We start from the raw sequence: 16,237 nt of genomic DNA on the forward strand, positions 1-16,237 counted from the left end.
TTCTTCTCTGAAACCGCTAGCCCAATTGCTCTCAAATTTGGATTGGACGTTTGCAAGGGTGTTACCCTTCTAATTGTTGAAATTACGACAAAATTGGAAATATAACTGTTTTGGGGCAATTTTTGTCATTTTCGGTCAAAAAATCTGTAAAAAATATTTCATTTTAAAGCCCCTGGACAGACGGCTTTTACATTCGGTGTACAGATGTCCAGGGATGACAATAGTCAGATATGTGGAATTGTCATGAAATATACAAATTTGTATTTTTAAGACAATTTTTTCATATGGTCAAGAAAACTTGTTCTCAAAATTACTTGTCTGGTAGCTTTGTAATTTGGTCAAAAGTCCCGAGGGATGTTATTAAATAAATTTTCTGCTCAAAGTGTTGTGAAACCCCTAAATATTTATATTTTAGGTAATTTTCTTTTGTGACGTTAAATGACCTACACTAACCAAGGATTTGTTTGTGAGACAGTTTCGAAGGCTGTGAACATAATTTTGTCTTGTTTAATATCAATTTGTAGTATAATTTGATCCTGAAGACAGAGCTGAGGTAAATTTTTTCATTGCGAATAAATTTTTGCAACTTTCGCATGTAAGACACACAAGAACTGATGAGAAAATTTGGATCCAGGATAATTCCAGATGTCATAATTCCCCCCACAGTGGAAGGAATTTCACTATCTGTAACTGATTTAAGTGCTGTTTACATTTGAATGATAGCACTCATATTAATTAAAACAACATCCGCAAAGTTGTAAATATACTGCCAGATGGTCTTAGAAATGTAAACATGATCAAGGGGTGGAACATTTGATATTCAGGAGGGGGTAGGGATAGAAGATTGATGAGGTAGCATTCCTTTTTAAAAGATCCCTTTTATATTTCCTACATGTACTCTTTTTCCCTACTCTCCCACCTTTTCTTTTTGTCAAGCTTCTCTGGCTAATTTTTTGTTGACATTTGCATATGTATGTAGGATCTGCTTGTCCCATTGCTATAGAAGTTGATATGCATGTTCCTAAAGATGAACTCCAGTATCTAAGTTGCAGACCTTATTTGCTTTTGTCATTCTTGTTTTCTGGTTGATCTTTGGTACCCATACTGGTAATATGTACCAATTCTGATAAAATGTGAGCGACACCGTATAATTGCGGTATTGTAACGCTTTTTTCTCCGTCCGCGTTCTCTGTGTCACGTATTTGTTCTTTGACAATCTTAAGCGAAGTTTTTTCACTGTGCTAGCGCTGCACCTATTACCTGATGCGTTTGATTGCCTAATGGGCCAAAGCAAGCAAGGGTAAATTACTAATCTGTGGATGCTGTCACCAGATTATCACAGGATTAACTTTGGCAAAGTCAACAACGAACCCACCAGCAAGGTATAACTGAAGAAAGGGGAGAAACTCTCAAAAGCCGTGTCCACAGAAACCGACACTTCCCAATTTTACTAACGCCAGCTGTTTTCTAACATGTTGAAACACGGACAGTTCAATTTATGGGTTCGCCGGTTGCTTCTTGGGGCTGCAGAACGCTGTGCGAAGCCGTGGAGTCAGTGTCCTGATGTGGTCCGTCAGACTGGAAGCCGGAACTAGAAATCTTTGACCTTCAGATTCTTTAATTTAAGCTCACATGATCGATACCGGTAAACAAAATACCCAAGATGCTTTGGGATATATTGTTTGGGGGGGGGGGGGGGTCAAGCTGTTCATAAACACGGACGTGACAATATATTTTATGTGCTTTTGACGACAGCCGGTCAACGTTTGTGGGGAGAAACTCACCTCTCGTTGCAAAAAAAACCTGAAAAGTCGGCAAAAGTATATTCATCTTCAATATTCCATCCTAATTTGACCAATATAAGCCTAATATCCTAACTTATGCTATTCGTTTCTGACTACAATTATTAAACGTAACATCATAATTGTGGAGGGACCGTGGTAACGTGCAAGACGAGATTATGTTTTGGAAGCGCGGCCGATCAATGGGTTGGGGAGATATTGATGTCACAGTCTTTACGAACAAAAACTGGGATGTTTAGGCGATAGCAAAGATGATAAATCAGTCAGTTGAATAAAACAATTTATATATATATATATGTCAGTTATGTCATTTATGTCAGTTTCAAACCCTCGTGCAACTCTGCGTGACAATATAATAACTATCTCTAAACAAAACCCTTTGAACATATCTTTTTATGTCAACGTTTGGACACACTTTAAAATGCATGATATAACAACTATCTACTGTATTTCTGACGATTGTCGGGGGAAAGCTCTTTTTATTTGTGCCGCAGTGGGACTAAGTCACAGTGTCTTTCCCTTGCACTGTAGCTTTTGCGAAAATGTATTTTTGTATAGAAACCAACGTTACAAGGATGTTAGACTTCGAAGTCTATGCAATCCATCATCATCTAGCCACTGGCTCGCCTTCAAATGCGGGACTGTGCTTGGAGTTCACTACAATTTGACGTAGGGTTCGATTGAGAAACTGGAATCACAGAGGTACTAGGTGTGTGCGTCGATAGAGTTTTTGCGCCGCTGTCGGACTCAGTCGCTGTGTCTTTCCCTTGCACGTCTGCTTTCCCAAAAGTGTGTTTTTGTATAAAAACAGTGAAGGATGTAAAACTTCGGAGTTACTAATACACTTGTCGATTTGATGTACGAAGATTCACTGATGACCAGTTATTTTATTAGTTCTGAAACCCGGTAAAAAACATTCCGCGACACTAATCGATTATCTCCTCGCGAACACCCTGAGAACCTGACTGCGACCCTCTTTAAATGCGCTAGGTAGTTGAGTATAAGGATTGATAGAATAATGTAACAAAATATACACAGATTCACGCACCTGAACTATCATGTTCTTGATAGCTCACTGACGTTTATGGTCGAGAGGGCGAAAGTCTCACACCCAAGGGAGTATAAGCATGTATGCAGTACATTGCATGCTTTCTGAGAAAGAAAAGCCGGTTTCCTTAGCTACCATGCAAAACCCGGCTTTGAATAATGTTCTCGTCCCGTTTCCCGAGAATAACTTTCGAGCTGCATAGCTAAGTAATGTTGAGGTCAAGATATCCGAATCGTTCGTGTTCGAAATGCTTCTTGATTTGCAACTTAGCACACGGGGTCAATGGAAAAATTCCAAGCAAAAAGTACTGCAGTTTATAAAATCTGCAGACACAGTTACAGTCACCAACCGACAACTCCGCTTGTATTGTCGAGCACGCATGATATATCGCGCTAAAACTTGCATCGTATGTAAAACATGTCTATTTTCTAATGAAAAAAGCTAATACGAAAGTGCCTTACGTATTGCAAGAACGCAGTCGATAAACTAAACAAGTTGAAGGCGAACGTCGAGTTAATAAGCCATGGAGGTAGGAAGAGAGCCTTTTCCGTTCTTGTTCTTGACTTACACGGAATCGTTCAGTACACCCATGAAGTCAGGATAAGTTCGATGCGGTGTTAGGCACGTCGACCAACGTGGCTTTTGCCGGGCCAGCCAGAAGAGTGTATTAGCGCACCTCCGATACGTGACCAAGGTGTGCTTTTTAGCTCCATGTATTCATGGGAGGTCCTCCATTCCGACCTGTTCGTTTACAAATGAATATTCAAGTTTGTTTTGCCTTCTGCTTGTTTATTAATACATGAATTTAAAGTGTCCACTACTTTTACGGACCACATCTGGACACGGCATTTGAGAGTTTCTCCCCTTTCTTCAGTTATACCTTGCTGGTGCGTTCGTTGTTGACATTGTCAAAGTTAATCCGGTGATAATCTGGTGACAGCGTCCACAGATTAGTAATTTACCTTTGCTTGCTTTGGCGCATGGGCAATCAAACGCATCAGATAATAGACGCAGCACAGTGACAAAACTTCGCGTAAGATTGTCAAAGGACAAATACGTGACACAGCGAACGCGGACGGAGAAAAAAAACGGTTTTTTTTTTGTTTTTTTTTAACGTTTTTATTGGAGTTATCAAAAATTTTCAAATACATGTCTCATTAAATCTGAGAAAAAAAAAGACATTACAGAAATCAATAAAGTAGTGATCATACATCATTATTGTGTATGTCTGTTGTGCTAGGGTCTTGGTGGATATTAGTACTGTAAATTCTCCACTTTTTATTATGGGCAAAAATTTTATCTTTTCTCAAGGCAATGTGATACTCAGTTTTTTGTATAGAGTTCACAAATCTTTTGTATGCTGTAAAGTTAGGCAAGGTCTTTTTACAACGACAAATATAAATGTACCTTTTACCAATAAGCAGTAGGAAATTCACAATACTAGAAAGTTTGGGATCACCTAGTATATTTTTGGTCTTACTCTCAATTTTAATTTTTGTCCCCATAACATGAAAAATGCTTCCCAAAATAGTTGCACATGTTGACAATCATGTAAAATATGGAGTAAAGTTTCTTCTTTGTTCTTGCAGAAAGAACAAAGAGCATTATCAACTGTGGGTATGTTCATTTTACTCAGTCTAGCATTCGTATACAGGATATTGTGTAAAATTTTAAACTGAAATTCTCTCAACTTACAGTCGATAGTTACCTTAAATGGAAGATGATAAATTTCATTCCAGTTAGTAACATTGATTTTAAATTCATGTTCAAAATACAGTTCTGATTTTGGTGGTATAAAATTAATGTCATTAATCAGCTGTGTGATTACTTTTATATTACACAGTTCCACACTGATTGACCTGTGTTTCGATACAATTTTTACTTCATCTTCATCATCAGCTGTACTTTGCTGATTCACTTGTATGTTGGCTGGGATAACACTTTTTAGTCCAAACCATTTCAAAATGGATGATTGAGGGATACCATTATTGTGTACAGAATCCCAGTCCCGCTTTTGGCCATTTTCGTTGTACAATTGTTCTAAATATAGGAATCCTGCATCTACAAAATCCTGGTAAAAAATAGAACGTTTTTCAATCAAAATGTCCTTATTGTTCCATAAAATAGTTTTTCTTGGATTCAAATTATTTTCACAGTGTGGTTTTTTTCAAATTTAACTCTTCCCATGTTTTCAACATACTGTAAAAGAAACCACTGATTTTCAATGGCAGTAATTCTACTTTAAAATTACATTTCAGTAATAACTTTAAACCTCCAACGGTTTTAGTAAACTAGTAAAAAATAGTTTCCATGGGTGGTTATTTTGTTCATTAAAATACCTTCTGATCCAATCTATTCTTGTGGCATTATACATTGCAAAAATATTTGGCATTCTTAGTCCTCCATTTTCTACATTTCCTACCATTGTGTACCTGGCAACCTTATCTGGACCTTTCGATAGAAATTGAAATAACATTTGTTAATTTCTTTTAGTTTGTTTTTAGGCACCATAGTCATACTCATAATATATTGAATTTGGACAGGGCTAATGATTTAATTATCTGAATTTTACCCAGTAAGGTGAGATCTCTAGTTTTCCACATGTTTAAGGTAGTTTGTAGTTTTTCTATTGGTCCAACAGTATTCAGCTTGCCAGCTATCTCATGGTCGTGTGATACATAAACACCAACAATTTTTATAGGGCCTTTTGGCCATTTTACCCGGAGGGGAGTTTTCTTCGATTTTTCATAGTACCTAGCCACATGGCTTCAGACTTATCATAGTTGATCTTCAGACCAGAAACTAAATGGAATTTTTCAAGAAGACCAAAGAGATGTTTTGCAGATTTATGTCATGCAAGAAACATGTCAAGTCGTCTGCGAATGTAGCATTTTTTATGTGTTGATTATTATATTTATACCTCTAATATTGTTATTGTGACGCATTGAAATCAAAAACAATTCCAAACTCAGAATAAAGAGAGCCGGAGAAATACAGTCTCCTTGTCTGACACCTCTGCCCAATGAGAAGTACCCAGTGGATGTACCTCTATTCATTACACAACTGGAGATGTTTCTGTACAGTGATTTTATCCATTTTATGAAACTTTCTCCAAAATTAAAAGACTTCAATGAATTTATCAAAAATTTCCATTCCAGACTATCAAATGCTTTCTCGAAATCTATAGTTAGTAGAAGTCCGGGTAGTTTCCTCTCATCTGTATATGTCATAATACTTTCAATCAGTCTTATCACATCCCCAATGTATCTATTTTTAACAAATGCAGACTGTGTCTCATGAATTATTTTGGTAACACTTTATGTAATCTTTTAGCCAAACAATTTTTACAACATTTTGTAGCAATTTTATAGTCTGCATTGAGTAATGACACTGGCCTCCAATTTTTTATATATCTACGATCTTTTCCTTTTTTCTCCAAGAGAATGATCACTCCTTGTCTTTGTGATGTAGAGAATTCCCCTTTTTGATAACTGTGATTTAAGGCATTCACTAAGTGATTGCCAAGTAGAGGGCCAAAAATGTCTATAAAAGTCTGCCGTGAGACCATCATTGCCTGGCGTTTTATTGTTGGGCATTTCTTTCAAAGCTATCCATGCTTCATCTAAAGTAATCAAACCTTCACAAAGATCAGACTCTTCCTGAGAAAGTTTTGGAATAATTGGATTGTTTAGAAACAGATCGTCAATTTCTGCAGTAGCAGTGGGGTCACCAGTCTGAGATCTAGATGTATATAATTCTTTATAAAAATTCAATATTCATTGTTTATGCATTTAATATTGTTCAGAGGTGTATCATCTTCCATGGAAATCAACTTATTTATTTCAGATTTTTTTCCATGTGCCCTCTCCAACCCTAGGAAGTATTTGTTACTTTTTTCCCCATACTCATACCAGTTACATTGGGATCTAATTATGCACCCTTCAATAATATGATCCAACTCAGTCTGGAGGTCATCCTGTGTGCTTTGATATTGATCAGTAGTATCATCAGTGGGGTTTGTTGCCAAGGTTTCTGCCAGCTTTTCAATTTTTGTTCAAGATGAAAGATTTTTGTTTTCTTTCTCTTGCTTTCTTTTTGCTAAACTTCATAGTCATTTCTTTAATTTTAAATTTAACCCAATCCCACTTTGTTCCCAGGTCAACGATTCTTGATCATTCACCCACTGAGGAAAATTCTCTTCTATTAGTTTTATGTAGTCTACATCTCTCAGCAAGCTATGTTGAATTTCCAGTAAGATGGACCCCTTTGGATTTCTTCCCTTTATAATGTCAACACAATGGCTGAATGGTCCGAGAAAACACAGGGCTCAATTGTGGCATTACTTATCACTGATTGCAAGCTATCATTAATAAGACAATAATCTAGTCTACTCTGAACTAGAGTAGGGTTGAAACGTTTCCTTGTGTAGGCTTTTTTGTGGGGTTTAAAACTCTCCAAATGTCAATCAAATCAAATGCCTCTAGGATTTCCTCCAATGCTTTCATTGAATCATTCCAGGGAGTTGGATTCCCTCCATCTGTCAAGATTGATATCTCGTACAAGATTATGGTCCCCTCCCCAAATGATAACACTCTCTGGATCTGTAATAAAATCCTTTAGTTGTGTGAAAAGTGCACCCAAGAAGGCAATGTGACTTGTCTGGTCATTAGGTGCGTAAGAATAATCAGTATGTGGTGTTTTTCATCTATAACAGCATCGATAATAAGAAATCTCCCCTCTGGGTCTGAATAAAGTTTATGTATATCAAAATTAATATTCCTAAAGATCGTAATAACTCCCCTGCTGAGATTTGTACCATGTGAGAACTCCATATGTCCCCGTAATTGACTGGACCAGCGTTTCACAGTTTTACATGTGCTATGGGTTTCTTGAAACATTATTATGTTGGCATTACTGTCTCTCACCCATTTAAATACTTTTTCCGTTTTTTGTACCCACCGAGGCCCCTAGCATTCAATAATATTACTTTGATTTTAGACATACCAAATCTAGTTTTGTTTCTTTCAGGTTTTCCCAGATTTTAGTATTCATAACTCCTTTTTTGTCATAAAAACAGAACAAACACAAAACAGGACTAAACGGACAAACATAAATCAGATAAATACCTGACAAAACTACATTAGAAAAACAAACACAAAGTGTCTGTGGTTGATGGTACCACAGACGTGACCCATAAACACCTTTGGGTCTATATACCATGTCTCAGACACAGGCTCCTACCCTGATCATCATTACAATAGTAAAATTTTGTAAAAAACAGCAATAATAAGAAACTCTTTCAATAACAGTTTAACCTCGATTAGAAAATCTGCGTGTATCGTATTAAAGGTTGTATTCGACCGGACGGCGTCGATCGAAAGACCAGCAAATAAATAGGAAACCGAAAGCGTTAACAACAGTTGGGTTTCCACACATACTTTTCAAAGTTACATAATCTGTTGAGCAGCTACAGTGTAAACTACACAAACAACGCAATACTTTCCTGAAGTATCACTATCATGTTCTGGCGCAAACTATTCAGTTCATGTTGCAAATCAGATGCAAACAGTCAGTTCTACATTTCTGCTCCGCGACGCTGTAGTTCAATCGTATTGCTGACCGTTGATATAGAGTTTGCCGTTTACGAATCTTGGCCTTTTACCTTGTTCATAGGCTTTTTTCATCACGTCTCCTAGTTCACACTTTCGCTTGTAGTCAGAGGGGCACAGATCCTCCGTGACAAAAATGCCTGATCCTTCGAGTGCACGTCTTGCTTTCATCAACACCTTCAGTCGCTCTGGGGGCTTCATGAACTTTACGATGATGTGGCTAGGTTGACCAGCATATCTCCTTCTGTTTGCTGTTGCCTTTCCTGTGCGCGCGCGTTGTGCGTTTTCCAACATGGCGGTGGCGTTTTCGAATCCAAGTTTATCTTCAAGTAGATCTGCTAAAATTTGTGTACAGTTCTCTCCCTCTCTCTCTTGATCCCTCCAAAGCGGAGATTGAAACTTCTGGAGTACCGCTGCAAACGGATATTTTCTTCAGTGGTTGTTTTTAGCTTGGAGTCAAGAGCCTGGATAATGAGATCGAGATCTTTGATGCGTTTCTCTGTGACCACGTGGTCGTTCTTCAATTCGTCGATGTCTTGGCCGAGTGCTCTAATGACTTTTCAAAGTTATCTTGTTTTTCCTCGATACTTACAAGTCTTTCTCTGAAGTGTTTCTGTTCATTTGCGACTTTATCTATCTTTTCTTCCATCCTTTGGAGGGTGGCCTTGACGAACTGTTCGAATTCACCTTTGCCGTGGTCGTGCATCTTGTCGGTTGTTCTCGACTGCTCTTCGTCCTCCGTCCGATCCGAATTATCCTGTTGGTGGTCACGTGCTCTGGCAGTGGCATGGCTGTTGAAGTTGAGAGTCTTCTGTTGAGTTGTCTTTGTGCTCTCTTTACCTGATTTTCCTTTCGGTGGCATGGTTTTCACTCCTTCAGTCGATGCTTGCTACTTTTATATGTCCTTTAGTGGTAAAACTGTTCTGGATAATACTGGTTGTGCTGTATATTTTACTGGGTATTTCGGAGCAACACGATCAGTGGTGCACGCTCATGTCGGTGACCCTGACCAGGTTCCGAGGAAAAAACGATACAAAACCAGTGCTAACATAAGACCAAGGCACCAAAGGTTGGCAGTTTAAATGTTTATTGGCAATACATATCATAGTCAAACGTTATAAAATAAAATAAACTATATCAAGAAGAAACCTGTGCTGAGAACAAGACACCCCTACCCCTGCCCCTAACCCTGGGGACGGACATTTCTACAACCCCCTATGGTCACACAAAGATTTGCTTTTTTAAAAAGTATACAATTAAATTCCCCCCCCCCCAAAAAAAAAAAAAACAATACCGTCAAGGACAGTGTGCTCAAATTCGGTTTGAATTGGTCCATTCAAGAAATATTTAAAGCAGGAAAAACAAGAATGACAAAAGCAAATAAGGTCTCCAACTTAGGTACTAGAGGTCGATCATCTTTAGGAACATGCATATCAACTTCTATAGCAATGGGACAAGCAGGTCTTACATACATAAGCAAATGTCAACAACAAAATTATAGTGGTGAATATCAAGTGGGTCAGTCCAACCACAGTCCATATGTGAAGTTTGCAGTGTAGTCTTGTCAACTATTTTTCACACCTCATGTAACAAAATTAGCCAGAGAGGGCTTGACAAAAAGAAAAGGTTGGAAGAGGGGGGGGAATAAAGAGTGGGAAAAATGTACAAGGGATCTGGTAAAAAGTAATGCTACCTCATCAAACTTCAGGACCCTACCCCCTCCTGAATATCAAATGTTCCATCCCTTTGTTGATCATGTTTACATAAGGCCAGATGGCAGGAAATATATTTACAACCTGGGGATTTTTTAATTAATGCTATGAGTGCTATCATTTGAATGTAAACAGCACTTCAATCAGTATAGATAGTGAATGCCTTCCACTGGGGGGGGGGGGGTGATTACGAAATTAATCTGAAATTATCCTGGATCCCAATTTCTCATCACTACTTGTGTATCTTACATGGAAATGTTGAAAAAATTGATCCGCAATGAAAAAAATTAACTCAGCTCTGTTTTCTGGATCAAATTTTACTACAAATCGATACCAAATATGACAAAATTATGTTCACAGCCTTCAAAACTGTCTCACAACATATCCTGGGTTGGTGTAGGTCATTTAAGGTCACAAACTGAGAAAATTATCTAAAATATAAATATCTGGGGGCTTCCCAACACTTTGAGCATGAAATTTATCTAATAACATCCCTAAAGACTTTTTTACTAAATTACAAAGCTATCAGACAAGTAATTTTGAGAACAAGTTTTCTTGACCAAAAATGACAAAATTGTCTTAAAAATACAAATATGTATATTTCAGGACAACTTCCACATATCTAACTATTGTCATCCCTGGACATCTGTACACCAAATATAAAAGCTGTCTGTCCAGGGGCTTTAAAAAGAAAATATTTTTTATGATTTTTTGACCAAAAATGACAAAAATTGCCCCAAAACAGTAATTTTTCCAATTTTGTCGTAATTTCAACAAATTAGAAGGGTAACACCCTTGCAAACATCCAACCCAAATTTAAGAGAAACTGGGCTGGCGGTTTCAGAGAAGAATAATTTTTACTTAAAATGAGGAAAATAACCAAAAAATTCAAGATATCTTCACGATATACATAAAACTGTATAAGGTTCACCTAAGGTACTTTCAGACTAATTTTCAAAGCAATCAGACCAGCGGTTCTTGAGTTATTAATATTTGACCATTTTCACATTTTTAAGCTCATTTGCATAATTTGGGCACTGCAAACTTCATTTGATCAAAATCCCATTTACAGTCCAGGATGCATCCACAGACCAAATACCACACTAAAAAGAGCAGCGGTTCGTGAGTTTTTGAAGTTGACGGACATACTGTACGTACATACATAGCGGTACATACATACATACCGGTACATACCGGTACATACATACATACATACTACATACATACATACATACATACATACATACATACATACATACAGACGCCACTGACTTCAGCTTGTATGATAATCTTACATTGGTATAACCAAATGTGAGCTAAAAACACAGCACCAAGATGATGACCGTGTTTAAAAAACAAGCTGCCCGTGATATAGAGTCATGCTCTCAAACATTCCCCTTTGATTCAGTTGCTGTGATGACGTTGTTGTGCATACATTTATAAAAGGTCAAACCATCATCAAGCCAAAGATTTGTTGAAAACTCTGTGAGTGTGTATATGGATGAAATAAGTTCCGCACATTACAAATAAATTCCCAAATATGAATACACCATATGTACATTTTTATTTTATTTTGTTTTATTCAGGTACAGTATTCCATGTGACTTGATGAGCTAGCTCCTACAAAGAAGAATTGTACCAGCAGTATTGTCTATGAGATAGCGTTGGTATTGTGGAGCCCTGCCAAGAGACATATTGTACTTCAGTGACATTGTGAGTGCAATCAGTGAAACCAGGTAATTCTGATCATGGCAGTGGCTCCATGGGCAAGTACCATCAGCCCCCTCAATATCCTGTTTCGAAACCTGGCAAAAAACTTGAATGAGGATGATGTAAATGAAATAAAGAACCTACTCAGAGGAGAACAGGTGTCAAAGGAAGAGATGGAAAAGCTTAGGAGTGCATTGGACATCTTTCACCACTTAAAGGAACGAGGCGATATAGACGGCAATAATTTAGACTTGCTTGTACATTTGTTTGAAGAGATGGGAAAAGAACCACTGAAAGAAAAAGTATGCAAATTCAAGCGTGAACTCTGTGCTGCAACTGGTAAGTGTGTGAAGCATTGATCCCATGTACAATTAAGATAAGTTCCTTTGGTGAATGTTTATCATTGAATTACCAAATATATGTACCGGTAGTCCTATGCAATACATTGTGCTCAAGACCTGATAAAAACTGGGGCTATCTTTCTTATGCTATTAAATCAAACCTTGTCTGAGGGTGACGTTAATACCTTATAAAAGCCAACAAACATCTCAGGTAATGTTGAAGTGTGATGCAACTTAACATTGGTATAGGATTATTATGTCTCATTCCTTTTCATAGGAACATTCTCTTGATTTTTTTTACAAACTTTGATTCTTTGTCGGTGAAGAAAAAGGATATGAAAATACCAAGGATGAACAACCTGGACAAGAAACAAAGCCACAAAGCTTACAAAGTAAGTCAATCCATAAATGATACATTTTAAGATCTCAACAATTTTATTTTGCCAAACAAATTGTTTGCCTCTGAATCTCATAGTGTCGCAGGTAACAATGATAGTGTTGCGGGAAGATCTAAAGCGTTGTGGGCTTGAACGATAGTGTCGTGGGCCACGGCACTGTTTTGACCTGGGGAGAACCCTGTATTTGAGTGAAGATGTGTTATGAGTTGAAGATGGGACTTTGTTCTTTTGTCTTAGAAAACACTTGCCCTGTTGCTTGGAAATTTTGGTAGACAAATAATGATCTGAGTAAGTATCTAATTTGATGTTATGGTTACACAGTCAAACCTGTCTTATTGGTCACCCTTACAGAGCGGTCACCTCTTTATAGTGGTCATCTTGCAGTGATCCTGTGGCATTTTACCTGTAAAAGGTCCTCCATAGAACAGCCACCTCTCTTGTGTGGTCATTGGTCACATGGAATTTTTCAAATATGGAACAAAATCTGTGTATAATAGTCAGCATATCTGAGTTTGAATGACCTCTGCCAAAAAATGCTTTGAATGAAAAGCAAGAAATGGCTCTGTTTAAGGTAGTATGCACCTCACAAGTGAAAGACTTAAACTTTAGCTAAAACTTTCCTTAATGAAACTTTCAGCCATTCTCTTTCAAAATCGGTGGTGGATCACCATGCAAACTTTGGTATTAGTGAAACAAACAACCCAAGATTTACCAAAATTTACAATAAAATTCAAAATGGCTGCCATCCTTTTTTTTCGAAAAAGTAAGCTGGTGAAAAGTTTTCCTACACCAAGAGCTTTAAAATGAACCCCAACAAGTGGTAGATCAGAGAAGAATGGTATGTTCCCGAGGTGCCTTCTACCTGCAACTGATTTTAGAGTGAATGACCTCTACCAAAAAGTGCTTTGAATAGAAAGCAAACTGATTCTTTCAGAAATTACAGGCATGTATCATGATTTTCGAGAGATCTATGATATTTAGAGATTATTACCCAATATTGCCTGTTCCTGTGTCATATCAGCATGAGTGTCATTTGTGCAGAGACGAGACGAAGTCGAGTGTCTGACGCAGCACAAATGACACGAATGCTGATACGTGACTAGGAAAGGCGATATTGGGTGATAACCGATTTATCATATACCCATGCCCATAATTTTACCACAGTCTCTGTGATTTTACTGATAGAATGAAAAACCTTAAATTTTGAGGCTTTACTTTATTACGCCTTGCGCATAAATATCAGAATGTTTATGTGAACAGGCTTCATTCATAAAGTATACGACGAAGATGTCAACATCACGCGCGACATTGCTGCAAGTCGTCCATATCTCAATGAAACCCAAGAAGAAAGACACCGGGATACAAAAATCGTCATACAGAAGGAACTTTTAAGGTGCAATATGCTATTGCAATAGTAACCGACCAATAACTGCTCGGCTTTAAATCTATCCATATTTCGATCGTCGTACGGCACGGAGCTCGCGCGGACAGGACGCCATTTTGTTAGTTTACCCGTAGAGTTGCCATGTCAACAGTCGTCGCGCCCGTGCGACATCGCTGTCACGCCACGTGCTCACTACCTGTTTGACGGAGACCGTTCACAGTGCCGGCGCCATGCAAACGGCAGAATGTTTGCTAGAACTTGACCAAAAAAATACCATGGGAAAATATTTTAAGACTCAACGTGATATTTCCGTATTTTGCAACCAGAAATACCCGTGTTCCTTGAAACCTTCAAGTTTTTACGTCGGCGACATCGCTCCGCAGGCGGGGAGCGGCAGCCATTTTGTTGTTTACGTTGTTTACCAACAAATGCTTATGTAGTTCAGGAAAACTCTGAAATTGATGACGTTCATCGTGCATATCTCGACGTTTACCGTGAAATATTGTTGCTGATATTTTACGGTGAACGTCACTAGGATGTAGCAATATGGGCATGGGTATATGATAAATGCATTTATCACACATAAAAAGATAGACAGGCTCAGCAAAAGATCACTAAGAGAAGATGACTTGTTTAAGAGCACTAAAAGTAACACAGCAAAAGTATATAAGCAACAGAATAAAATTGTGAAACAAAAAGGTAGCATGAAAGAAAAGGACAAAAAAGCTACAAGCAAATTCTTCGGCAAAACCCTAAATTAAAAGATTGCTCGAGAATCTGAGGATAGGGTAACAAAACTTGCTGCAAGACCTGATTTCAAAGAAACTGAAAGATCAAAACTAAAGGAACACATGCAAAAGTTGCAGCAAGACTGACTTTAAGGAAACAAAAAAATCAAAGCTTAGGGCACACATGCAGATATTTTGGTAAGACCCTGTTTTAGAAACATGAAAAAGCCAAGGTAAGGACACACATTAAAGACCAAGATTTCAGAGAAAAAAATCTGTCTTAGGTCACACATTGACAATTTGCAATATTGAACAAAATGCTGATTTTCCGGAAAAGAAAAAGGTACAAAGCACATGTTGACTTGAAAACATTGTGACAAAATTCACAATACAGAGAGTCTGAACAGGCAAACCAAAGAACATACATTGAGGCATTCTGTCAAAATCAAAGCAGCAGGCCTACTCTCCAAGTTTATGAAAAAATTGACAGAACAAGAATGCTGAGCCTATAAATGTACAGAATTCCAGAATCTTGAGATAATGAATAAATGCAACTAAGGCTTTATCAAAAATCATGGCGAGATCACGGCATAAAGTTAACAACAACAGAAAACTGAGGAAAAGTATAAAGAATGTAAAGATTGGTTAGAGCAACAAAAGGATTCTGCACACTGCAGTGCTGAAAACGTTACTTTAGATATCAGTCTACGTTCTACGGTAATGCAATGGCCACTGTGTCTTCAAATTATGGCGAAATTTTCATGTATGTGTTTTGGGGCGATTTTTCCTATTTTTGGTCAAAAAATCATTATCTCTTAAATCGCTCGCCCGATTGCTTTGAAACTTGGTATGCATGTTCCTAGGGCAAACATAGTTCAGTATAGTCACTCTGGCCAGCCACATCAAATCAAATGTGAGCCAAGTGTCATTTACGCCATGATTTCTTTAGTAAGTGTTCATCTTATATCACCAGGACGTGCATTCTACATCCTGTAAATTTATATTTTATGAGCAATTCACTTGTTATGCAAATCATGAATAAATTGTGCTAATCAGCTGCTACACCATCCAGTATTTTTGGGAAACACAAATAGGACCAAATATCATCCCTTCTAATTGGCGTTTTTCTGAAAGCCTATGTGACAGCACATCTTTCTCCCTTCCTCTGTGTCTGTCGTGGCATTCCTTGTGTAACTCAACTATACTCATCAATGCTTTATGAGCCACCAAACCCCACTCGCAATTATAATGTACAAAGAGTTCCAGAACAAAAATGTACAAAATATAAACTATACTATCGTGCAATCAAGGAGCCAAATTCTCCATAATGCCATTTACATGTTGGACATATATTACTTCCCCTTTTGCACATCGATCTACTTAATATTTACTTCTAAGACACATCAAATGGGAGTACAGTGTCATTGACACTATTTTTAATCCATTTTCTTGTGTTCCATAGGCTTGACAGGTAAAGTCACCGTGGTTATTGATGAAGAGGAAGA

The sequence above is a fragment of the Ptychodera flava genome, chromosome 3, assembly GCF_041260155.1.
Source record: "Ptychodera flava strain L36383 chromosome 3, AS_Pfla_20210202, whole genome shotgun sequence".
Lineage (NCBI taxonomy): Eukaryota > Metazoa > Hemichordata > Enteropneusta > Ptychoderidae > Ptychodera > Ptychodera flava.